The following is a 25,063-nucleotide window of genomic DNA, read 5'->3' on the forward strand; positions in this document are numbered from 1 at the left end:
GGCTTAACAAACAAGAAGCTGTAACATGGAGCACTCTACATATTGACTCCAGTCAGAACAGCAGTAAGCCAAGTTTGAGGGGCTCTGACAGTCTCATATAGAAGGGATAAAAGTATCATGGAAAGAAGAACTGTCTGGCAAGACAGAAGTACTCAACAACAAGGGAGTGGGTGTTAAAACTGAAGGAAGTCTAGAACGGTCTAAGAGGAAAAATATATCTTTTAATCACACGTGAACTGCAGACCAACAATACATACTGTTGAATGTGAAAATCACATTGCCTGGGATGCTCAAGGTGAAACGAGTGCACTTAAGGGTTCAACGTAGGGAACAGTCTTGTGCTAGCAGACAGTAGTTCGTCATAGGCTTTCCTGCCTGGCCTGTTTGTCTCTAGACGTAGAGACTGATTTTCACCTTTTTCTTTCTTTCTTCTGTTGTCTTGCAGACCTTCCATTGAGAAAAGGACAGGATAAAAGACACTCTGCTCTCTCTCAACTGACCTAATCTGGTTTTAATTCTCTCCTTCTATTTCTTCCTCCAGGTAGATGATGAGACTAGCAAGTCTTCTGATTGTTTTCTAAAGGCACAACATATTTTGATATCTGTATTTCTATAATAGGCAGCTGGCTTTGTTCCCAATTGGTCAAGCTGACGCATGTTAAAATTGGTTCAGTATTGCTTAATTCAATTTTGACCATTTTTCAACAGGAGATCCTTCTTAGAAAGTACAGTGAAAAAAATCTGGAGGAAATTTTGTATGTCATCACTTCTTAAGACTTTGTTCTCTCTCATCAGCATCCTTTTTAGCTGTTTAAGTGAGACAATACAGAAGTTAGCAAATATGGAAAATAAGATGAGTGACCTTCACGGTTTTGAATAGACCATTGGTTTTGACAGATTGTCTGATTTAAACATACTCAGAAAATAATATACTCAGAAAAAATACAAAGCATTGTTTTGATACTCATTCCATCTAGATATTGTAACATTTCTTACTATTAAGTCAGAAGCACATCTGAGTTGTGAATAAATATCAGTAGCGAACTTCCTCGAAAGCTGATTCAGAGCCCATGGATACAGATGGAGATTACTAATTTGTATATACATATTTCCTTTTTTTTTTTCTGATGGATTGGGATCTTTGATCATCTTCCTCCTTTTCTGTGACTTGCATTTTCTTGTATAATTCCATCATTTCTCCTTTTTGCTGCAATATAATACAAACAGTAGATGACAAATGGTTGTAGAAACTTTACAAACAACAGATATTATATTCTTATAAAGCGTTACAGATGGGATCCTTGTTATTTTAGTACACAGGCAAAGAATCCAAGGGGCATGGAAGTGAACTGAAAAATGTAATCTACAGATCAGTTTTGACTTGCACTTCCTTTGTCCCAGTAGACAGAGGATTTCAAGTTGCAGGAATGTGGCTGTTAATAAATGTGACTCTTAACACTAAATTCTTCATTCAGAACTGTTTTTAGAATGGAAGAGGGACATGACATGAAGCACTTCCCTGAACGTTTTTGTTCTCCTCAGCTCAGTTCTTTTGGGGAAGAAAGAAATACAACAACTCAGCTGTTTCTAGCACAGGCTGAGATGTGACAGTATGCCAACATCGCATCACTTGTGTACATGAAACAGGCAGGTAAGAATGTAGTGATGTATGCAGCATTTCTACAACAAAAGCACAGCAGAGCATCCCAAATGGGCAAGGTTAATGCCAGGTTCTTGAATTTTCATGGATGCCTCCTAGAAAGATGGACAGTGCCACATAGAGATCAAGCTTGAGTCAATATAAATGTGTTTATTCATCTAAATTCCTTTGAAGGCTCAGTGTGTTAGACATCAGAGCATGGCTAACGCACATACATCCTATCACACTTCTTGAAGGAAGAGGTGTAGACCAGCTCAAATAAAACCCTGTAGTAGCCTGCTATCAGCTCAGCAAGTCATGGAATGAACACCCATCTTTCACTCTAGGAAGACAAAAACTCCTTTAGCAATCCTGCTTCCCCTTCCTCATGGCAAGATAAGTTTGGTCCTAAGTTACACTTATGATTTTTCTGTTAAGTCAGTGCAGTCACAAAGATGAAACAGGGAGCAAGGTTTGATCCCCTACACTCAGTTCACCTTTTTGCCCTGATACCACCCCAAGCAGGGATGCTTCTTGATAACAATAGGTTCAGGATAATAGTTATCTTTATATGGGTTCCAAGAGGTTTAGGGAGCATGCTAGATATCTCAAAGTCCAGGATTCCTCCTCAGAAAATTACAACACTTTCCTTAACTGCAGTGAAAGAATCAGAAAGAGGAGGAGAGGATCTGGGGCAGCACTGAGTTCTGTGGGGCTTCTGTGAGATATGTGCCCCACGGTTCAAAAATGATCATGTTGAAATGTATTAGGAAGATCGCTTGTGAGAACCACAGAAATAAGTTGTTCATTTAGCTCTTTGATTGCAACTTCAGCCATGTACCTATTCCCAAGGTGAGCCACAATGCCTTCTTTTCCTACCAGAGGCTTACATCCTAAGTTTTCCTTTTATTTATATACACTTTACAGCTCCGTAAATCTGGCAGAACCTTTTAGAGTTTCAGCAGAAGAAATAGGTGAATAGGTGGCTAATCAGAAACCCTACCTGAGATTGCCATGTTCTGACCAAGAGATTTGCAGGGCATTTACTCCATGGGTTTATAACTGAAGGGGAAGAAACTACTGAAGCTGCTACCCTGGCTTTAGGATGGCACCTCAGCTGTAGCCTTGCACATAAGTCTTAATTGTCCAGACAAAAGGAACAATCAATTCTTATGTTCTCTGCATGCTGGCAGCCTGAATTAAAGCCTGCAGTCTAAGGATAAAAGTCTCATCTGGGTCACCTTTGTCTAAAATGAAAACCTGAGGGCTTCTGCTTCAAAATCTTATAGGACATTGAGCTGGCAGGATGGAACACTTGTTTGACATTTGTTGCTGATTTCTCAGCACTAACAGCTTCATCAAAAGCACATTCCACTTTCAAATCCTTTAGAGGGCAAAAGCAGGGAAGGTGCCAGGAAGAACTAGAAGCCCATTTATAAGGGAAACTGTTGATCACAGCCTGAACCTCTGATTAACCATCTGAGGCAAGTGATGAGTCAGCTGTGGGAGCACAGGTGAAGGTAATTCAGCTGTGCTCCAGGAAGGGGTGGAGCTTGATTCTGCCTCTCCCAGATCCCATTTAAGGGCTGAGCACCGCTAAGGCAGCATCTCTTTCTGGAGATCATTTCTTTGTGGAGTTCTTGTGGCAAGTCTTGACACTGGTGGGTACCTATCCTGAGAGCCTCAGAGTTGGTGAGTGCTTTTTCTTAGTTACTCTCTAGCTATTCATTTCCATCTATATTTGTACTATTCCAAGTGTACAATACTATGCTTGTATTATTTCCACTGTATGAATACCATACCTGTATTATTTCCACCATACACCATTTATGCCTCCAAGCAAGGACAAAACTCTTCCTCTGCCAGCTCCCTTGTTCCTCATCCCAACTCATACTGAGATTACAGCTACTGAGGCTGCAACACCACACACTCTGCACTGTAGCATGTTACAGTTGTATCTGTTACTAACTTAGGGACTGGTTCTGTTCTTGTGTCAAACTGTGCAGAAGGCACTCCTTCAGAATCATGGTAGCATGTCATGGCTGTGCTCAAACCTGGTTCTGCGAGTAGGTCCTGTGGTGTGAGTGTGGACTCTTCTCTCTTTCTTCCTCTCCTGTGTATGTGTACTTCCCAATCATTAAGAAATCACGTCTACCTCCCTAGACTATTCTGAGGAAGATGGAGGAGCACCATTTCTGGGATGCAACTTGGAAGCAGACAGTGCACCTCTCAGAGCCAGGAGTTACAGGTGAGACTGAAGGGAAAGAAAGTATAATCTAGAATGTAGAATCACCCTGAGTAGGGTAAAATAGGATGGGGGGATTGGAGAAACATGTGGAGTTGAGAATACATGATTCCATGATTTTACGTGATTGAGATCAGTAAAAACAAAGTGAAGAAAGAAAGCTGGACTGAACCAAAAGTAGGGAGAAGGGAGCTTGAACTCAGATAGTTCCCTGAAATGTCAGGTTTCTGTCTGATTTTCATATACATATGAGAACAATATTCTGTGCTGAGAACATTCTAGCATTCTGATGTACTGACTTGCACAAAATAAGTCAACTGTAGTCTTAACATTGTCCCACCATCTTTTGCTTTCAATTCCCAGAGCAAATTTGGTCACCAAGTCCTTAAAAAAATCTATGGACTTCACTCACTTTTATCCCCAGAACAAGGAAATTGATTTTTTTTTTTCTTCCGCACAAGAGGAAGCCAATACCTGCTGCTAATTCAGATGCCAGATGGTGCATTGAGATTTATTTAGACATGACCCACTTCACAGGAAGGAATGTTGCCCATATATGATACCTGATAAAGGATCAGACTACAGTAAACTGATGAAACTGTCGATTGCAATGACAATCTGAACAGGGACTTTTGCTTGTTTGCTTGAAAAAGATACCATTCATTCTGCCTCTGAAACTTGCTGGTGTCATTTCCTAGCCAAAGGAGCCAGTCTTCTCTTCAAAAGACTGCAATAGCATGTAGTCTTACACGCTGTACAGGAACTGTTAGATCAGGGCTTGAGCTGGTAATGGAGCACTTGGTGAAGAGGTGTGGTTGGGCCAGGGAGCTCAGGCACAATGTTTGAATCTGTGCTCTCCATGTGCCCAGGAGGGGTGGACTCAGGGTGAAACCACTCTGGGCTCTTATGAGTTACCACTGAACAGACAGCAGCTTTTGGGCCTGGGCTGCTTTTTGAGGGGGAGTGCTGTATGGCAGAGAGCCCCTTCACCAATACAGTGAGTTCAGTTCTTCTTTCTGTACTTGACTATTGGCCTATCTGCAAATACTTTGCCTGATTACTCCAAGAAACTGTCAGATGTGATTTTGCTTCTCTGTGAGCAGAGCACATGTACATGATAAATAACCCAGGAATCCATACCATCTCTTTTATATAGCTGTGTGGAACGATGTATTAGTGAAGTTAATCTGAGCAAGTGGCGTATATTTATTCCCATCAATAAGCTACAAACAATGAGTCATAATGTCCATGAGGACAATCACAATTCTTTGGATTCTGCATACTGTGTTCACCAAGATGATAGTGTCTTAGTGTAGTTGTTTTTCACCTACAGTGCTTAAAAATCTCTTTGGGAAACAGTTAAGGAATCAATATGTCACATCCAGATCAAAATGTCTGACTATCAGGGTACAAGTATTGGAAGTAGGATCCTCAACCTACAGTGTCTACAGAGTAATTAATGAATCTGTTACTGGGCCCAACTATTGTGATACTTTCTTTCTGTCTTAAAATCCTTTCAGGGAAACCATGCTTCTAACTGAGTAGCAAAATGAATCTCCACAAAATTGGTACTATACCAACTGCTGGAGCTGCCAGCTGATCCAAGCATGGCATCTCACTTGCCTGGGACAGCTGTCCTTTGTCCCTGCCCACTATGGCTGCCCTTGGATGGCCTTCACATGTCATGGTTTTGCAATGTTGTAATTTTGCTATCAGTATTCCACATCATAACATCATGTTAAGCCTAGATAATTTTGACGAATCTGCTGCTCACAGTAAGAAGACTGAATGTCCCAGGGAACACCACAGTCAGTCAAATGACCAGGACTATATAATCTCACTTCAGTGCTGGACTCGCTCTCTTGGATCCTGCCAGCCAGGGGGAGAGCCGTGTGGGAGCGTTCCAGCCGTTTCGCCTAGAGTTACAGTAGGCCTCTCGGTTTCGGGACTCACTCTCTCTTATTTTACTTGATTCGTTAGCCTTAATTCCAATTATATTGCATTATATTGTGTTATTCTGTATTCCAATATAGTATTTAGGAAAATAGTGTGCCTCCTTAGATCGTTGCCGCTGTATTTATTTCTTTTTCCCTGTTTTTCTTTTCCTTCTGGGCCAGCGGCCTGCGGGCTGACTGCCCCCTGTCATGGGTGCAGGTAGATTTTAGGGTAACCTATGACATTATATCCCAGTGCTTTAGAGCTACTTACCTTTGAGGCCAATTCTCACCCAAGCTGTGCTGCCATAAATCCAGCCACCTGGGACCACTCAAGTGTTGAGACTTGCTGAGGTCTCAAACTCAAGAAGTCAAGTCCTTGTGTCAGGAGATTCTCCATGTGAACATTTAATTTTGGGGTAGTATCTGGAGATCAGTCCAAAGTAGCACAGTGCCAGACTTACTACCATATTCTGCCCAGACACTGTATACTGAGACTTTGTGTTTGCTGTTTATGCATTTTTAGCTCCTTTAGGATGCTCTCAAGGGCTTGGTTTTCTTTAGCTTATTAGGTGGCTTCAGACTAAGTGTCATAGCCGCTCAGGCCCTTTTAGCCAAGGTTCCTGTTTGCCACACCAGCCAGTAACAGTGATCACGAAAGACAAATCTTAGGATTTAGGATGTAATGAGCTGGGGAGTCACTAAGAATTGTTTCTAAATCATTTTTAAAGACATTTAAAGTCTGGAGTCCATGGTGTTCTGCAAAATTGAGTTTAATGATTTAATTAAGACCTCCATGGAAAGAGAACTTGCTTTTGTTTGATCTTAAATCTGATACCTAATGATTTCCCTGAGTGTTCTGTAGCTTTCATACTGTGAGAAATAATGACTTGCCACTCCTTCATCGCCCTCTTTGCACCACTTATGGTATCATATTTATCACATTTCCCCCTTCCCTCTCACAATTGTTTTCCACGTTGAAGAGCTCAGAACTGCTTACATTTTTCATGTGGAAGTTGTTTGATTTTTGCATATCGATTCTGCCTTTCTTCTTAGCCTCCTAGCTCAGGTGCAACCCTTGTAAGATGAGTGACAAGAACTTAATGAAGTGTGAAATCTGCTTGTGAAAACAGAACATCAGTTCTTAGCATTTGCTCCCTGTTTTTTGACACTGTGAATCCCTGAGAGCTCTCCTGTCTCAGGTCGTGACAGCTTCCCATATCTTTTGGAAGGATTCTTTTTCTGAAAGGTTTTTGAATATCCGTATGTTTAAACATCTGTAATCATCTGCTCACTGACACTTTCAAAAGACCATAATAAGTTTGTGGATGAAATCTGTGCTGAGTTTCCCCTATATCCCATACTTATATTTCAGTCACTGATAAGACAGTATACAGTTCATGACAGGGAAAGAGTTTCAGGTGATCATGTAGCACGAAATAATTTTCAGTCAACCATCCATTTTTCTTTTACTTTCCCTCACTTGAATCTTGGACTTGATTCTCAAGACAAGAATACTATCTCCAGTGCAACACCAGTACTGCACGTTTGAGGATTTATTTTCCCTTTAGCTTGTGTAATTCTACTCTTGGAGAGAGGCTGATGGCAAATGTCATTCTTCTCCTATGGAAACTGGCAAGAATAATGTGGGGTACAATCTTAACATGAACATGATAGATACTCATGTCTCATAGAATTACTCAGGTTGGAAAAGACCTTGAAGATCATCAAGTCCAACTGTAGCCTAACCAGTAGCCTATCTCTTAGAAAACAACCACGAAACAACACCACAACAACAAACCTCTGCTAAATCATATCCCTGAGCACCACATCCAAATGGCTCTTAAATTCATCCAGGGATGGCAATTCAACCACCTCCTTGGGGAGCCCATTCCAGTACCTAACCACCCTTTCTGTAAAGAAGTTCTTCCTAATAATACACTGCATTCACAGAAACCTGCCAAGTCCTGGAAATGAACTTCTTTATACAGAAGAAAATACATTTATATACTATAATCTGATTCTGAAAGTAAAGAGTTTGTTTACTTACTGATTAATTATGAGATGCTTCCAGGCTACTCGTAAGCTTGTACGAATTATTTATTCCTACTCCATAGTCCCTACTGAGGGCAAAACACACACAACAGTCTCTAAGTCTGAAACGTCTCCTCAGAATTCTTGGTGTTACTCAGATAACTGGTGTCACAACACTGAATGGATTCATTTCTTTCCTGCTTCCATGACCATGCAAACAATCTTTATTGAGCTCCTCTTTGAGTTCCCTGTGGCCAGAAACAGGTTAGTAAAGAGACAAGCTGGGGAAAAAAAGAATTAAAGTGAGCTGTTTTTCTTGGATAAAGCCACAGCCGTGTGGAAATCAACGCCCTACTTTGCAAAAACATTTCCAGTGATGACAAGCAAGATCCCCAGGACTAAAAGAGCTTAAGGACAGTAAGAGGATGAAGATGCTAAAGATGCTCTGCTAGTGGTTGGACTCACATACGTATAAATAAAACACAGTTCATTTTCTTTTTTACGGGGCATTTTCTCATCTTATTGAAACAGAAATATTATGTTATTCCTAAAATCATTAGCTGCAGACTTATGTAACAATAGAAGCTGTTTTCCAGGAACATTATTAATCGCAGTCTATTATAAGCCATGGAAAACATTTTTCTGTGTTATGAGTCATGCTTTTTCTCATCAGGCTAAGTGCTGTGAACTGTGTTTCCTGAAAACTGTGCCTTTACTCAGTGCAGGGGCTGTGTTAGCACTGATACCTAATGGCTTTCCAGGTTTTTATTCTGAAATAGAATGGGCAATTGTGGAAGGACTGGAACGGTATCACCTTTATTTGGACTTTCTGCAGTGGACATCTGATGCTGCCATAGCAACAGATCCCTGAGTTGTTTGAATTTGAAGTCACTGCATTTAAATTCCCTGTTGTGATGGGAAGCAGCTGTATTGATGGCCTGCATTCACTATAATTTTTGCCACTCCAGATGCCTGCAGCACGGCCTACTTTTCTGTCACTGGGGCTGTAATTTCCCCAGGGTTTTGCATGGAGGATTGTGCTTCACTAGTTCTTCTTCTCTTCTGACACACAATTTTGTCAACACCAAATTTTCAGAAGCTAGAGCTCCATGTACATCTGTATTTACATATCCAGATACCAAAGCTGTCCTTGAAGTCTGATATTTCAGTAGTAGTGTCTTGCCAATGCCTTTATTTATTTGCAAAGTATTATCACTGGATATATAGATGTACAACAAAACACAGAAATAATTATATGCATGTATTGCGGAGAAATGAAGTTTTATAGATGAGATATTTGAAATTCATGGAATCATAGAACTATTAAAGTTGGAAATAACCACTAAGACCACCTAGTCCAACCATCAGCCCAGCCCCACCATGCCATCCAACCACATCCCTCAGTGCCACATCCACACGGTTCTTCTTGTAGTGAGGGCCCTACATCTGAACACAGCACTCAAGGCGCAGCCTCACCAGTGCAGAGTGCAAAATTGTTGCCCTTTTCAGCATCCCTTTTCTGTACTGCTTACAGTTCTGGAGTTACATCTTTTCGCAGCTATTAGCACTTTCCCAAGTAATACTGTTTTTTTTTTCCTCTCTTTATTCACAGCTGTTTCTGTTCTAAACTCTGCTCCTTGTGCTCTTGGGTCAATCGTGTCACACTGATGGAGTAAATGTCTAAAGGTAAATTATGTTTGTATCTCCTTTTAGGTGTTTTTGTCTACAGTAATTGTATCGGGTATCTTCATGGTGACTGAGAATCAGGTGTCCTGGTGTATTTTCTGGTCCTTCTGTAATCTGCAAGTGCTCACAGTCAGAAATGGTGTATTACAAAGAGCTGCTGTCTATTAACATTTCACCAGTGGGAATCGACTGGTGAAATTTTATGTTCCATTAATGAAATTTTCATTAGTGAGATTAGTTATACAGCCAACATAACCATCCATTACTTTTGGATCAACACTTCTCTCCCTTCCTGCCTCAGAACAGGCACACAATTCATGGCACTGTTACAACAGGGAAATAAAAAGGGAGTGTTTCTTGATATAGAGCCTCTGCTATAAAGTGGTAATTTGCCTGTGAAGGGAAATACATCCATAGGAATACTGTTAAACAGCTATTATTGAAACAGTGTGACAAAGTATGTAGGTAGCTTCTCTCTGGATTTAGAATGCCACTTTTCAGTTCAGCATATGTTTCTTCAAAAACATTTTAAGACAAAACTGAAAACATGCTTGAAATCAATAGAGGTTCACAAAGCAACTAATATTAACTTACTCTTGGTGATATAATTTAAACCAGTAGACAGGATAAACATTCTTAAATAAACTCCAGCTGTGTGACAGCATTCATTTTTCCCAGCCAACAACAAAACACAAAAGCACAGTTGCATTGCATAACCTGCTATACTTCATGCTGCCCCGCTGAATGAGAAGGCTCAACATGGGTCTGTCCAGCATCAGATTTGCTGATGTTATCAGGACAGTGCTAAATGTGAGCATCTCAGATGAACAGTTACCCCTAGCAAACAGTACTGGGGAATTTTATTTCAGTTCTGACATTGAGATCCTAATAACTTTCAGGAAGCACTGAGTGTACAAGTTGCTGCCTTTTCCCTGTCTGGCACCTCAGTGCGATAGTGCAGAAAACAGGCTGTGAAGCACAACCTTCACTCAGGTTGTTAAAAATAAACACATTACTGTTCTGTGACAAGAGGTCAGCACTGGCTCTATTGCTCTCCATAAACTTTCCATCACCTCTGAAGATTAACCAGCTTGGGACCTTTTAATATAACATCATCATTACATTTTCTTTGAGTAAATTTGCCTAAAATGTTTTTCCAGAGGAACATATTGCAAGATAGCAAGGGAGATGAGAAATTGCTATTCACAAGCTACTGCTTTGCCAATGTTAGCTTATAAAAATGTCTGCTGTCTTCAGCAGTATTCTTCATTCTCATTTTGGGGAATGAAGGTTTGGTTACATTAAGATTTCTTACTTGTCCATAAGTGCCCTCACATATATGAGTATGAGGAGCTGCTGAGTTCTGAAAATAAATCACTAAGTTTGCTTGGACAAGTTTAGGAATCTCTTAGGGCTGTGAAGAGGGGAGGTGGGGGGGGGGGGGGAAAGGCTTATAATATCTATATTTTTCTTAAGGAAAGCTATTTTTCAGTAGGTCATCAGATATTCACACAATACTTCATCAGAGGCTTCTTCTGAGGACAGGACATAGCACTGAAGAAATGAATGCTGGAGTCAGAGTTGCTAGTTCTTTGTCCAACTCAAGCTATTCTGGAAAAATCAAGCATCCAACATCTATGCAGAGAGCTTGACCTGCTGATCAGAGTTCTTTTTTGGAGTAGGGATGACAAAGGAATGCTGTAGCAGGAAACCAGAGTTTTACGAGCCAGGCAAGTAAAAGCAGTGCTGGAGCTCAGAACTCATCTTCCAGTATTTTACAAGACATCTACTAGCTTACCTACAGGGCGGGAGAAGACAGTAAGTTCCAATACTGAGGTGATTGCTTTGATAGACTTTACAGTCTTCTGATCACACTTCAGTTCTAAAACATAAAAATCAAGTAGAAAAGAACCTTCACAGATGATTAAGTGGCCTGAAGAGCCAAGGATGCATTCAGATGTTATGGGAGTCATTAACATGTTAGGATGATAAAGAAAATGTCATGGATTTCTCCTGGAGATACGGGATTATGAAATGATGGCAATACTTTCCTATTATATGGTCTACTTCAGATTTTTATTGTGTGGAACTGCACGTCTCTAGAATTTTACATGCAAATTGGTGCCTCGTAATTCTTCGTGCCACATAAAAGAAAGCAATAATTGATCTATGTTTTCAATATGTTGAGCTTCGTAGATATACATCTGTGCTTACATGAGCAAATCCCAAAGCTGTCCTCATAGCCAGATATAATAACAGTTTTGATATCTGTTATTTGTACAAAAAAATGTTGTGGCCAAGGGTAAAAACATAAGTGTGTTTTGTGCCAAATTATAGGCCTCCGTTTCCTGGAAAACTTCAGCATATGAATTCATATTTATATGAACAATATATCTATTCATGTGTTATCTCCCTTTGGGCATATCCAAGCAAGAGACATTGGCTCTGCAGTTGAGAAGCTCCTTATCATTTAAATGATCAGGCAACCAAATGCAATTTTCTGTCCTGAAGCATAGGGGTGTCATTACACTCATTCCCTGAACCATGAAAGATGTGTTGGTTTGCTTTGGGCAGCATATTTTGTGGGGACCCCTCTGCATGTTCTTCTTCTTGCCAACCTCTTATACTCTGGTCACAAGGAGACAATAGGAAAAGAGTAAGCTTTGCAAATAGGCATGTATCTGAAACACAGCTCTCCCTCCCTCACATGGACAGTTTTACTTACCAGCTTACGTTTTGCATAAAGTTCTTCCTCTGTATACAATCTCTTGCCACAGCCTTGCAGAGTGAAGGAAATGTGGACACATCCTCTTTAAAGTTATGAAATTGGTTCCTAATAATTGATGGTACTCTCAGCTCCTCCATAGAATCATAGAATTGTTTGGGTTGTAAGGGACCCTCAAAGGACACCTAGTCCAACTGCCCTAGGTCACCTACAATTAGGGCACTAACTTCCCAGAGCTTCTCTCCTAGCCTGTCAGGGCAGACAGGTTCCTCTATATAATATATCAGCTGATATGGATTGTGGCAGAAGTTACCTTAGCTCTTTGGCTAAAGGATAAGCAAAAAGCTGTCAGTTTCTCTGGCTAAATTCAAGCTGTGCAAACAGACCTCTTTTTTTCTTGCAGCAGCTTCTGCTAAAGCCTTTCTGACAAAGAAGGATGCCACAGGATGAGGAGGAGCACCTGGTGCCTTCTCCATTCTAACTTGCACGTTGTCATTAGAGAATAATTTTGTAGACAAAAATTCTTCAGGATGCGTTTGAGATCTGCAAAGCGCAGTATTACCACCATCCTCCTTTTGTGTCATATGTTCTGCAGTCTGAAAAGATTGCACGTTGTCCACTGCTGACACCTGTTTTGCATTTCAACACATGATCTAAAACGTGAAAAGGCGGATTTTTTGAACTGGGACGGTTCCCACCTTCAGCCGCCTTTCCAGAGCGCAAAGGAATTGACCGACTTCATCTCCCTGAGTAGGAGAGAGCACTGCCATCTATCGACTGGGTCGCCGCATAATGCTTCTTCTGACGTTTAAAGCGCTTTCGGAGTTTGGGAACGCTTCGGAATCCCTGTAGCATTCCCAGGTTCCTGTTTTGATGTGCCATGCTTCGCAGACACGTTCCCGAAAAAGAAAAGAGCTACCTGCCCATGGCTCAAAGTGTGATGCTTTAAAGCGCTGCAATCTAAAACGTGGGATCCCGGAGAAAAAGAAAAAAAACCTTTCAGTTCTTTCTTCTAATATTTGACTTTCTAGTCCTTTCTAGTATTTGACTTGGTAGCTAAATAACAAAAGTGCAGATGTATATAATAAACAGAATTATCTACTCCCACACAGAAATTTTATTTACTTAGCATATAGAAGCAAGGCCCCTTTGCTACCTCTTGTACATACCTGAACACATCGTGGAATCATAGAATTGCTCAGGTTGGAAAAGACCTTAAAGATCATTGAGTCCAACCCTTTCTGTAAAGAAGTTTTTCCCGATGTCCAGCCTAAACTTACCCTGGCACAACCTGAGGCCATTTCCCCATAGTCTTTGCTGACAGATAGTCCATGTCAACGTTGATGACCCCTTTGGCTAGTAATATCTGCCATCCCATTTAATATCTCATGAAAAAATCAACTTTCAACAACCGCCAGAGTCATCTCTACTAGCCCAATGTGCCAATATGCTTTGATTCTGTACATAGTTACATACGTCGGTCTCTTCCTCTCTTTCCTCACCTACAAGAAGCGGGATTCACATTTAGAAAGCAGGCATCGCCTCGTCTGAGTTCAAATTTGGCATCTCGTGGAGATGACCGCAGAGCCGAGCAATTGGCACAGATGACCACTGGGTGGCACTAAATGACAAGGCTGAAGAGCCATTCTCCCATGCGCAAAACGAACTGGTTACCAGCTGTTTTAAATGCTGTGCTCACCGTAACGAAACAAAGAAAGGCAAGTGCATCACCTCTAGGAAGAGTTGACATCTGCTGCTAGATTATAGAGCAATCTTTAGGAGGTCAGCTTTTGAACTACCACGTTCTTTAACTCTCAAATGGCCTTTTAAGAGACAGTAACCCCGAGGCTTTTAACCTTCCCTCTTGTGGCTTCTGAAGTGAACTGGGCATCTCACAGATATCCTCACTGGGTTTCGGTGTTTGCATTTCCGCCTCTTAAGTACGGTATCAGATTTGTGTTTGTGAGTCAGATGTGAGGCTGCCTTACCAAACATGCCACTCGTACCATGTGGGGTAAAAAGAGCTGAGATTATTTTTTATGTATTTTCTGAAGTCAAGTGATCTCATGACAGCAGCTGTAAGGCTCAGCTGTAAAAGCTCAAACCTTTAGAACGCACCTAGCATCAAGTTAATCCAGTCATAAAAATGCTGTGAGGATAAAGCTCAATATCTCAGGACTTTCCAGACTGAGGGGCGGGTGCTATATTCATAATGATGCATAAGAAATGCAGTGATATAAGTGCTGAGGTGAGATGCTGTGCTGTGTGAGAATGATCCTACAGTACGTTTAGATTTTAAAGCAGTTTTAAGGGATCTGAGACCTACCCGTAACTTAAACTGCTTACATCACCCTGGGACACCCCACGGGTTGTTCTAAGTTTTTGCAGGCCAGGTACAGATATCTTAGCTCTACTATTTATGTCTTTGCCTCATAAAGTGCCTTACACAATATTTCACTTGCTACACTCACTAGAGCGTATCTTGTGCTGTGTCTGGGTACAAGGCCAACAGGATTCCTCATGTTTCTGTTTTAAATCAAGCTAGCTTGGGGCGTAACTGGGTGCAGTGCAAACAAATCTATTTCACAAATTGCTTTCCTTACTGCACAGCTACTTCTGGTGACTCGAGCCTCCGGCCCATGTGGAGGCAAAGTAGCTAATCCTGCTGCTGGGTACAGCCTACCTTCCTTTTGTCAGATCGCCTTTTCCTCATTGTGGCAGCCAGAACCGCTACTACACATGAGGGGAACCTCCATTCATCCTCTACCTGAGCCACTGCAAGCTGCCCCCTGAGAGTCAGGAGGAAGCAAAAAATAAACGTGTACTTCAGTGTTTTCTTTTTCTGTTGTTTTCTTTTCTTTCAAAAAGAATGAATTGTTTATGTGCTTAAATATAAGATTGTAATTGCACGCTAGTCTAGCTTACAACTCGTTAGCAGTAATGATTATTTGTTTAATGAGGGCTGGATGCGGGTACTAGACTGAATATATAATCTTCAGTTCTTCAACTGTGAGCCACAGCAGATGGTTTCAGTCTATGCAGATTAAGAGCAAAGTAACACATTTTGTATTTCCAGAATAAATAGGAATATCTTAACACCAATTACAGATCACAGAAGATGGGAAAGACAGCATTGAAAGTGCTGAACAGCAACTGATTTGAGCAGATTTTGAGATTATAAATATTACATTTGGCAGCTTAGAATCATCCATACCACAAACGGATGAAAAACTGAGTGAGAAAAGAATGAATCCATGATAGGACTGAGATCTGGTTCCCCTTTCCTTTACACCATTCTTCCAGATGAGCCTTTACAGTCATTTCCAAAATCCTTTTTTTTTTTTTTTATCAAGGACGTAAATACACAATTAGAACTACTTTTGTTTCTGAGATAGCTTCTCTGAATAAAGCCCTTCTTACCTTTTATCTTTGTTCTCAAGAGGTTCAATCTAAATATTAAACAAGAGAGGACAGAAGTACATATGGGACAGATGGGGTAGCACAGGGAAGTGACACAACAGTATGTATCAGTATGGCTGGTATCTGTTCCAGCAGCCTTAACAGTTACACAGAACCGTAACAAAGAACTGAAATGTTGGTTTAGATATTCACACATATAGGAAATTTCTCCTCAGCACAAGGAGACATGAAGGCACTCATTTGAAAATGAAATGAGCGGATAATGCAGACTGGCATCCTGGTATAACAGGAGAACTGAAATACATGCAAAGAGATTGAAAGCAGATCAGCAGTACCTGATGAGCTGATTTTCAATTGAACCACTGTCTTGTCTACACAAGAACTACACGTGGGGTTGCCGTCTGTTTGGCTTTGCTGCATCCCTCAACATCCTTCAGCTGAGATGGATGAATTTGTAGGAAATATGAGATGGCAATTTAAAGCCAAGCAATCTATTGTCACCCTACATAAGGACAATGTTCAGGATGAAGAGAGCATTCTTCTATGCCTGCAGTGGAGACAAGCATTTCTGCTAGTAAGTAGTGTCAAGGTATGTCCCTGCCTACCCTTCCTACCCTTGGGGAGTATCAGTAGCAGCACAGTGCAGATTAAGCCATGGATTTCATCAAGCAGGGTCTAATATGGTACCCGGTGTGTTTGTGGGTCCCATAGTTCCCACTGTCGTTCAGTTTCTGACACAGAAATAGCTGTCATACATTCAAGTCATGACAATTATGGGGATTGAATAGGAGAAATCTAAACCATGCAGGGAGGTGGTTGAGTCACCATCCCTGGATGTGTTTAAGAGCCATTTGGATGTGGTGCTCAGAGATAGGATTTAACTGAGGGTTGTTAGAGTTAGGGTAGTATGGTTAGGCTGTGGTTGGACTTGATGATCCATGAGGTCCTTTCCAACCTGAGTAATACTATGATTCTATGATTCTAAATGTTATTAATGCAGCTCCATACAGGGAGAGAAGACTTGAATACGAAGATAAGTCACTGAAATGGGTAAGTCAGCTACATACAAAAATACATGAATGGACAGTGTTTTGCTTCATGTTTTGTTCACAACAAGGGCTGTTTTCTGAGGTTTTGGCCACTGTTACCAGCAAGAAGTAATCAGTGTATCTCTTCTCCTTGGCCATACGTGGAAGCTGGCCCACAATAGGGTTATGTCATCTCCAAGCCCAGACTGCTATTCATCTTATGCTTAATATGCAGAAAAGTGTTCTTGTATAGGAAGATTGCTTTGACTCATTTATCTGGCATGGCTGCTGCCAGCCCGGCCATTTTAAGAGATGAGGTAAGGAGTGTCCAAGGATCCTGCTGCTCAGATGCTTGTGGGAGCAGGGGAAGGTCCTGCTGTGGTGGGCTAGTGGTAAAACTGGGTACCATGTAAGGTGGAGGAGCAGAAATGGCACCTGATGTCTGGCTGCTGCTTGGTGGGAGCTGGGAGAGGGCCAAAAGCTGATGCTTTTCCCTTTCTGCTGCTGCAGCAGGGTCTGGCAGGGTTGGAGCAGCACCAGTTTGGATGGTGGCTTTCTTAGAACACTTGAATGGCAAGGGCTCATTGAGCTCCATTCTCTGCGTCTTTCTCCACTGCCAGCAGGCTCCTCTCTTGCCCAGCAGCCACTCTCCACATGGCTTGGGCAGCCCATCTTTGATCCTATGAAATATAAAGGAAAATAATAGCAGGAATCTTATGCCCACATTTGGAGAAACAGCATATGCTTCAGTACTCTGATTAGATGTGAAAGATTGAAATCACTGGGACATCTACTCAGGGCAGAGCAAAGAATGTGATAGTTACTGAAAGAAATAAGAAACTCAGGTGTCAGTGAAGTACAAGATCAGAAAGTGGGTTTTTTGTTGTTGTTTTGTTTTGTTTTTGAAGGAACTCCAGCTAACACTTGTAAGCTGCTTGTTAATTAAGCTGAGAGAAGAAAGGATGATGAGGCAATAAATAGGAAAGGTGGGTGAGTTCAAGGATGTTGTTTTGATTAAGATGGGAGAGCTTAAATTATGCTTGTGTTTGAAAAGAGGATAAACCAAAGAGTGAGAGGGTCAAGGAGAGGACTGAAGATGAGTAAAGACAGCGGGCAAAAGAAACTGAAAGAGAGGATGAGATGAATTCAGTAGGAACATGATTAAAAGTAGAAAACAAACATTAAATTTGAAACTTGAGTGTCTACCACAGCTGGATCAGTGTATTGCAGCCATGTAAGGATTTTCAGCCTGGTGCACTGTTTCTTCTTTCTCTTCCACCGTGGTGATCTTGAGGCACACAGCACTGCTGGTGGTGAAAGAATGGCACAGGCTCTGGCATAGTCACACTACTGTCACCCAGGTTTGGTGCTGGATCTTGGAAAGGCGTGGGCTTGCAGGAGACACAACCATGAGAGGCTCTTGTGCTGTAAGCAGAATCTGTGCACCAGAACACTTCTGTCAACAGGGCAGCCATTTGATTCAACACGGGTATCAAAGTGTGGAAACAGCTGGATCTAGTGATCCACAGAGGTGTCAAATTAGCTTGTCTGTTCCCAGCAGACTTAATTACTCTCAAAGATTTGAATATAAGACCAATGTAATTCCTGTGTGTGTAATTATTATCCATGGAGTCGTGGAGGTAGCTCTGAGAAGGTGTACATGCTTTGATTTGCATGATATGAAATACACTCCTTCCCTAGGGACACACTTTGATGCAATGGAAGGCTGATATGACATGGTGATGGCAAGAGCTATGCTAACAGCAGCACTAAGTCCTGGAAGGATCATCCAAGGCAAAAGGAGAAGTGAAAAAGATATTCTGGTCTTCCAGAATGAGGTTTATGCAAAAGCAAATTATAAACCAAAAAAAACAACACAACCAAACGAACAACAGATAAAAACAGCAAATACTATTGAAATACAGTCTAACAGTTTGAATAAGCGGGATAATAAACGAGGATGACATGATCTTATTTGTGCCCTAGGATACCTGACAGGGTGAGAATCATCTGTTTTTAGACTAGATACTCACATTAGAAAGGCAGTGACCTAAAAGTGTGGGCAAAGTAAAAATATCCCTACAAAGTGCATCATAATAACTGCATAATAATAATTTGACTAGGAGTCAGATTCTGCTGGTAGAATTTTGCTGCCTCTAGGGAAGAAATGAAGACGTCGCCTCCTTTCATGCACACATCCATTGTGTTAGCTTTATTTTCTTACAAGGTTGGTTTTTTTTCTGTTTTGTAACCTCAACCCCAAGAGGTTTAATGCATTTTAATTTCTTTTAAGTAGGTCACTGGTTTCCTTTTTTTGCGCTGCCCTCATTCTAAGTCAATTTGTAGTCTAAATCTTTAGTTAGTCTCTTTAGAATAAAACAAGCAAACAAAAGCACTGCTGAAATTGAAAATCTACTTTAACAATTCTACTGTACTCCACGTTAACCTCACCCTGTCAAAACCCATCAGGCTGTTTTCAAGTTGTTGCCTTTCCTTCTGCTAGTCCTTCACTGGCAAGGATTCAAGGAGGAAAGCATCTCAGAAAGATGGAAAGTTGCATACTGCAGAATAGATTTCTTTCTTGAAGAGTATGGCAAAGCAAAGCAACCCGTTACTGAAGCTGTCACCATTTTGGTCATACATGATCTTTGTGGAAAAAAAACAAAACAAACAAACAACAAAAACCCAAACCTGAAATGCACAGACTGTCAGGAGCTTACAAGAAAACATCCTGAAGTTCTATCCAGTTATGCCCTTCCTGCTTTTATCTCCACTGAAAATCATAGCCGCGCTCCTTCCTGCTCCCTAGAAGAACTTGCTTATAAAACTACCCACAAAATGACAAAAAAATAATTTTCCCTAGCATGAGGCAGGGAGAGACTGCAGTGAGGCAGTGACAAGAATTACACTACATTCAGGTAGTAACTGTGAACGTGGGGGCTCATCTCTGCTTGACTAAAAGGAAGAGATAGTGCATTCATAATTCATTTGTTCTTGGGATGCTACAGGCTGCAATCTGGCTTGCATGTGCTTAGCACTCTGATGCCAGTTTATGAGTCAAGGGTCATGCCACTGTGACTGCTGTGTTACCTGGAGCTTGTGGAAGCAAACAGAACACTCAGACTCCTGTCTCTGTCAGTACAAGATGCGAGATACACAGGCGCTGTGGGAAAAGACGTAAGTAAATAATAAATGAGCTAAATAATGAAGACTAGCTGTACCTAATTACAGTTCTAGCTGTCCTTTTGAATAGAGAAAGTTCAAAGCTGATGCTGAAAGATGCGGATCCCTTTTCTGACTGGTGTTTGCACTTCACAGACGATTAACATGAGAAAGTCAGGAGATGCCACTGGAAGTCAAACCAGTTTTTCATAGTTGAAGAGAAAAGCAGTGTCTCTTACAGCAGTTTACTTACTTACACATCACAACATTCTTAAGTTTAAATTAACCTGAATACAGAAGCAATGAAAAATGTAGAACTGAACTGCATAAACTATTAGGAGGCTGTTACTCCTCATATCTCTTGCATGCTCTACACATAGGAGAGACTCAGACAAATACAGGAGTGCATGTTCCTAGCCTGGGTGTTTAAGTATCTAATATTGTGTGTGAACACATTCACCTCCTCGTCTCTTTCTATCAATCGTCGGGCACATCTGTATGATTGTTACATATTTCTAACTAATGTGAGTAGTGGAAATGAAGGTATAAAGTTCAGGGATTCTGTTAAAACTCAAACCACGCTTGACATGTTGTATAAAACACATTTCCACAGAAAGGTAAAGTTTAAACAGCTACAGCATATTGAAACAACTGCCCTTGCAATCTGCAGAAGTTTAATGTAATCAATGGGCGTAAATGACTGCTCAAAGCCTTTGAGCAAATACTAACACCATTAAGTTATCTTTCATCATTCCTTAATCTATTGGTTGAAGAACGTTTCATATCACACTGCGGCCTTGCCCATGAGACCTTAGTAACACTAAAACTACATGTAGGAACATAAGTATCATGCAGGCACGTTGTATATGGTGCAGTGTGTCACTAAAAGGACATCTTAAATTAAAACAAACCATTCTGCATGTTGTTGCTAATCCTATGAAATGCCGCCTGTATACAGAACACAGACTGTGTTATGAAGGAAGCCTGCTTTGAATTTAAGCACAGATGTTATTACTTGTAAATATACCTTGAGCTTTATGATATAAAATGAAGTAACTGGCTGCACCAAGTATCAGTGTTTCACTGAGCTTGTGGCCTTACAGCTAGTGCAAATCTTCCTTGCTCATGCAGAGGGCATTGTATTAAGGATGCAAGCATTTTACCCACATAAGGTACGCAATACTTCTTGACCTTATTTTCATCATTTTTCTCCAATGCTCACTGGTACCAACACCATTTACTTTTTGTGAACTGTAATGAGAGACTCAAGTTTGCCATCTGTAGCACACAAGCCATGGAAGCAAAGTGGTCAGAGCAAAAGAACTGAGGCACGTCAGTGAGCCATGAAAGCTCCTATCTTACAAACCAATGAGCAGGCCCTCAGATAAGGAAAATCTCTTTAGTTCCTTCTCCCCCAGTTGAACTGTATCACTTTCCACCAGCACAGATATGGCCAGTTATCGGTGGCAGTGTTGTGCCCCTTCCTTAGCAGTGTCTTTTCAGATGCTGTAACATGCACTACACCTTCCAGTTTTTACTATGGTACAGTGAGGGTTATGGCCATTCTGGACAGCCTACCCCTACAGCATTATTCTCTGGTGCTCACTTCCAGTGTGGTTCTCAATAGTAGTCCAGTGCTGTGGTTAAGTCATTGCATTTGCTGTAGAGTATAATACTTCCCACTGTCTTCCCATTCTTTGTCCTTCCACAGCTGCCTCTCTAAAGAAAAATGCTTTGCTGAGTCACCTCTTTGTAAAACCTTCTCACAACCCATATAGTCATCTTTTGTTGGAAGTGCTCCTTATAACAAATAATAACTATTATTATTTAATAAATAGATATTCTAATATTTACAGTTCTAAGCTGTATTAAATGAGCAGGCTGCTCATTGTTTGCCTTGCTTCTATTTCGCTTTGGATATGGATCTTAGATCATATTCTGTAGTACATGTGAATTATTAATGAATCAAATCTAAACTATCACAAGGATAGCAACATTATTTTCATCCAAAGCACTGTTGGATATAGAAGCCAGGCTTTTGCAGAGTGTCAAAACGTGAGGCTTGCAATGGAGAGTGGCTGTTTTCCAGTGTTTTTCAGACTCCACTACTGAATACAATCTCTCCTCTTTGCCCCCAAGTTTTCACACTTTCTAAAATAGAACACTGTAGTGGTTAAATATATACCTACTGATGTGAGATTCGAGGAAGATCTTAATAGCATTTTCTTTTCCTTCCTTCCTTCCTTCCTTCCTTCCTTCCTTCCTTCCTTCCTTCCTTCCTTCCTTCCTTCCTTCCTTCCTTCCTTCCTTCCTTCCTTCCTTCCTTCCTTCCTTCCTTCCTTCCTTCCTTCCTTCCTTCCTCCCTTCCTCCCTTCCTCCCTTCCTCCCTTCCTCCCTTCCTCCCTTCCTCCCTCCCTCCCTCCCTCCCTCCCTCCCTCCCTCCCTCCCTCCCTCCCTCCCTCCCTCCCTCCCTCCCTCCCTCCCTTCCTCCCTTCCTCCCTTCCTCCCTTCCTCCCTTCCTTCCTTCCTTCCTTCCTTCCTTCCTTCCTTCCTTCCTTCCTTCCTTCCTTCCTTCCTTCCTTCCTTCCTTCCTTCCTTCCTTCCTTCCTTCCTTCCTTCCTTCCTTCCTTCCTTCCTTCCTTCCTTCCTTCCTTCCTTCCTTCCTTCCTTCCTTCCTTCCTTCCTTCCTTCCTTCCTTCCTTCCTTCCTTCCTTCCTTCCTTCCTTCTTCCATTTCTTTTTTCACAGTTGACAGTAGAGCTGATTGAAGGCTTTTTAATGTGGTTAGAAGTCTGTGACAGCATTTGATGGTATTTATGTTCTCTCCAGATGACCTGTTTTCAGGAGAATCTCTTCATTAACAATCTCCACACTGCAAGTTGCTTACTGTTAATACGATTTAATACTGGAGTATTTATCATACAATAGTTAAAAATTAATGTTTTCAAGGAAGACTGGTCAATACTGCTTGCACTGCTATGACTGGAAGTACCGCTTTTGAGTGTCAGAAATTAAACAACAAACAACTGTACTTGAATAATGGTTTGAAGATTAATTAAAGCTGATTTGTTTATTTTTGCATTGCAAGATGCAGAGTGGTGTAATAGTCATTAGATATCCCTACTGTGCCTCCATTTAAAACAAGTGATTATTTGGCATCATGCATACACTAATAATGAAATCCAATGGCATGGTAAATAATTATTTGATTGCAAGAATAATTATCTAGTCTATATTTGCAACAAATGATAGCATTCTCCATCTCTTCTGTACCACTGCATGCAATCGGAGCTTGTGAGGCTGCAGGATGAACGCCTGCTGAATTTCCAGACCCTTATCAAAAGAGTAAACACAGGGAGGTTTTTTTTTTCCTTACATACAGCTTCCCTTATTGACAGGTCATACTGGAAAAGGAGTCATCTAACATAGCTATGGTCCATAGAAGGTCCTCATGGGTATCATCCATGTGAGTAGTTACATGTGCGTGCTTTGTGATGATGCGTGAAGGACTGAGTGGACAGAGCTTGGCACTTCAGTGTGTGCAAAGGACAGAATGCAAAAAGCCAGCGGGCAAGTCTGCAGATGCTGGACTTCCCCTCAAGGTCATGATGTTTCTCATTTAGTTCCTTTTAGTATTGCCATCTGATAAATAGACTGAGCACAAACTACAAACACTCCCAAATGCGTTTGTTTCTATCCTATTGACACTCATGAAGTCCAACTGAAAAATACATTCTGGGCTAACCCTTATAATTAATAAATGACTACAACCATGAGTTTACAATTTATATTGTACAACTAAATGTTTATAAATGTATCTGCACAGGAACAGCCCCTGGTTCTAATTATACACAGCCTTCACTATTCTCAGACTGTACGCCTTGGGCAGATTCTCAACAGGATCTAAAAATTTGGCTTAGCAACAGAATCTGTAATCTGTTCCTGAACATTGCTGCACTGTGATACTTGCTCCTTTTCAGCCTGTTTTTATAGTGTTTGAAGAATTCAGCTCAGGATAGAAGACAAGCACAGAAATTAGGTTTAAAAGTGCCTGAGTAATTAGTGAAAACAAATGACCAAAAATATGAACTACCAGCAGTGGAACTTCAATTACAAATGTTGAGAGCAGCTCTCAGCTTTGAGGAAGTGAAGGAGCTTGATACTTGATATTTGATACTTGATGCTTGATACTCATATTGTCAACTAGAGATTACAATTTTTGCCACAGTGAAATATAGGTTGATAGATTTTTGCTGGGCAACATATGAGGGAGTGAATTTAATGAGGCGGCATCACTGAGCACCGCAATACAGGACAGAGTGAAGAGTGCAGGGGAGTTTCCTCCCCAGAGGGAAGGAGGATATAGAATCATGGAATCATCTAAGCTGGAAAAGACCAAGATTATCAGGTCCAAGTGCCAAACTGCCCTACAGAGTCCAAACACTAACCCACATCCCTCAGTGCCATGACTACATGTCTCTTAAATACTGCCAAGGATGGGGACTCCACCACTTAATGTATAAAATTACAAGGCTCCGCCACTTTATCTACTAGAAAGCTTTCACGTTTTCATTAGTGAAATCAAAACAATTCTTATATTTCAAATAAAATCTAATATTTTTTTTTATTATTATTATTATTTATTTATTTTTTTTTTAAGTGACCCAGAAGTTCTTTCAGTATCATCTGTCCTCAGCCACTTCCTCTGAGGTCAGTGTTTCATTCTCTCCAGGGACAGAACTCTCCATCCAGACTGGCATCTTTCATGACAGACCATATTTCCTCAGCACCTTGGCTGGAGTCTTTACAAGATTAAGGAAGGATGGTGGAATCAAGCTTTTCATTTTCCAGCTCAAGGTATTCATAAGTAATGTAAGCACATGTCATCTAATATGAACACTTGATTTTCACTGTATCTATGGAGATCAATGTATTCACAGAACGCCGTGTAGATTGCATTCTTCACTTGAAGATCTCAATGTTGTGGGGTCTTCAACATTTCTAACAACTTCTTTTAGCCAAGGAAGAACCAGTTTGGTGTGGTTTTTTTTTCCAGTTCCAATATTTGTACTGTATTATACTATAAAATGAAAAAGTTTATCAAAGACCAAGACAACATAATGTTTATTCTTGCTTTTTCTGACCAGGGGAGGTCAAAACATAGATACAAATGGTCCTAACAGTACATATC

The 25,063-nt window shown here is 40.9% G+C and overlaps 1 long non-coding RNA gene across 1 annotated transcript; it reads left to right on the forward strand.

Annotated features, from left to right (window-relative positions):
• The first annotated feature begins 3,262 nt into the window (after positions 1-3,262).
• On the forward strand, positions 3,263-11,558 carry LOC140249051 (uncharacterized). Its single transcript, XR_011902934.1, has 3 exons — positions 3,263-3,300; positions 9,465-9,538; positions 11,031-11,558. It is a non-coding gene; the product is annotated as an uncharacterized lncRNA (long non-coding RNA).
• Positions 11,559-25,063: the final 13,505 nt, after the last annotated feature.

This window comes from Excalfactoria chinensis, chromosome 2 (assembly GCF_039878825.1).
Source record: "Excalfactoria chinensis isolate bCotChi1 chromosome 2, bCotChi1.hap2, whole genome shotgun sequence".
In the NCBI taxonomy this organism is placed as follows: domain Eukaryota; kingdom Metazoa; phylum Chordata; class Aves; order Galliformes; family Phasianidae; genus Excalfactoria; species Excalfactoria chinensis.